The sequence below is a fragment of the Cucurbita pepo genome, unplaced genomic scaffold, assembly GCF_002806865.2.
Source record: "Cucurbita pepo subsp. pepo cultivar mu-cu-16 unplaced genomic scaffold, ASM280686v2 Cp4.1_scaffold002690, whole genome shotgun sequence".
Lineage (NCBI taxonomy): Eukaryota > Viridiplantae > Streptophyta > Magnoliopsida > Cucurbitales > Cucurbitaceae > Cucurbita > Cucurbita pepo.
The window spans coordinates 1-2,047 of NW_019648726.1; the positions used below are offsets into that span (position 1 = coordinate 1).

The following is a 2,047-nucleotide window of genomic DNA, read 5'->3' on the forward strand; positions in this document are numbered from 1 at the left end:
AAGTAAACCAAACAAATTATGGAGAACAACATTTTACAACCTCTAGGTGAAGATCCCTTCAATGTTTAGGACCTAACAAGCAGTTATCCCATCATAATTTACATAGAGACCTGACCAAGATACCATTGTATTTCAAGATCTGCTAGTTTATGAGAGTTTGTGTATGTATGCGTAGGCGAGGGAAAGATGAACTTACCAGTCAACAACTTGTCCAATTTTAGGCGCCAATTCTTCTACCTGCATTACACAATCAAGAGAACACAAACCCGAAAGTAAGAAGCAAATGTTACTCGATTCAAAAAATTGAATAAACAGAAGCAAAATGGACGAGGGGAGAGCCTCGCATACCTCACCGGGAGTGAGAAATTCGAGCTGTTTCAGCTAAACGGAGGACATCGGGAGGTTGAAGAGAGGCCATAATTCCTGAAGCAGTCGAACATTTTCGGATTCTGATGTTAGAAACAGATGGCGAATGCAAGCCGCTAGAGATGAAGATTCGCCGCTTTAACGATGAAAATGATGAAGCTCCTTTGAGCACAGGAAGGGATTTGCTTCCCATTCCAATCGTTAATGGCGGAAAATGGAGCCTATCGCCAAAATTTTATTATTTTATATTAGAAATTTCAAAATTATATATATATATTTTTTATTAAATTNATATTTTTTTTATTAAATTAGTTAAAATTTTAATTTAATTTTTATAACTAAAATTTTCAACCAACTGAGCCCTAATTTTCAGTTATCTGCTTCAGCATCTCGGTCGATATTCACCTCCCGCTCACCGTCGTCTCTCGGCGCCTCAGGCTCGCAGCTTTGGTTCCCTCGTCTGGATTTTTCCGGTTCTCCTCTTCAAACAAGTGAGATTGAAGTTTTATGATCTTTCAAATTTCCATTTCTTCAAGTTTATGCGTTGTTCTAGTCTAATTTTGGATTGATGTTGGGAATGATCGATATTTTGGTATATTGGTTGTGCTTTAATAGTATCGAATTATGTTTTCTTTGTGGCTAAACTAAACGATTTGATTCTCCTTCCTCCACCGATCCGAATGAACAGAAATTTGTACTGTGGCAGCTTAGGGAACAAATGTGTCATTCACTCGAGCGATTTCTATTTGTTCTTTTTCACGTTCTTGTCATCATTATGAAATGGCCGAGTTTCTGCCTGAGTAGTATGTGAGTATCACGAAAACTCTTGATTACACATTCAGACATACATTTCCTTTCATTTTAGTTAATTGTATTGGCTTCTACATGATTTTCTAGGGTCGACAGTAAAATTTTGAATGTTGGAGAGGAGCTGTGGAGGGAAACATTACCATTACAAATGGGTTCTCGCCTGTATCATCTTCAAGGACTTAAACCTGATATGTGGTATGAAGTGAAGATATCATACCCGGGCTCTGTATGTGTTTTTTTCTGTCCTCTTGAAGTTGAATTCTTTTAAAATCTCCTTCTGAGATTGTCTCATTCAAGGAAATAATAGATGCCTGCCAGCTTCTCGTTAGAACTGAAGAGAGACTTGACAAGCCCTGTTGATAAGAAGAGCAGAAAACTACTCGATACTGAAAAGCTTATTTTTAAGGCAGAAAGCATGAACTTGCAGGGAGATCAGGTTGTCTTCTGCCCTTATTAGTTTAGGCGAATGATTGTAGACTTTGATTGATAAATTTGTTAAAGTTTCAAACTTACAGTTCTGAAACAGGTTGATACACATGTATTGGTCTCTGTGATTTCCGAGGGAGTTGTTGCCTTACCGTCCGCCCGGGAAAGGGATTCGATCATCTTCAATATAGGTATCTTCATATGCTTTTGAGCATCTTATCAATTTTCTTCTTTCCAGACTTGTTAAAGGAAGTCATACATGGGTAGGATAAAAACTTTAGATCAACTAAAATTTTCTAGTTGAAGCATCGTTGGTGGTTTACAGTCCCAAGAGTTGTTTAATCTCATTTGCAGGACATTAGCTAGTAATGCTTCTGGTGTCAATTCAAAAGATGGTATGGAATTGTCCTGACACGAGAGTTCATGGAAAGAATAGCTTAAATTA

General features: G+C 37.5%; 2 pseudogenes; one reads left to right on the forward strand and one right to left on the reverse strand.

Annotated features, from left to right (window-relative positions):
• Positions 1–58: 58 nt before the first annotated feature.
• On the reverse strand, positions 59–649 carry LOC111786759 (annotated as a pseudogene).
• A 103-nt stretch (positions 650–752) lies between these two features.
• Positions 753–1,994, forward strand: LOC111786758 (annotated as a pseudogene).
• Positions 1,995–2,047: the final 53 nt, after the last annotated feature.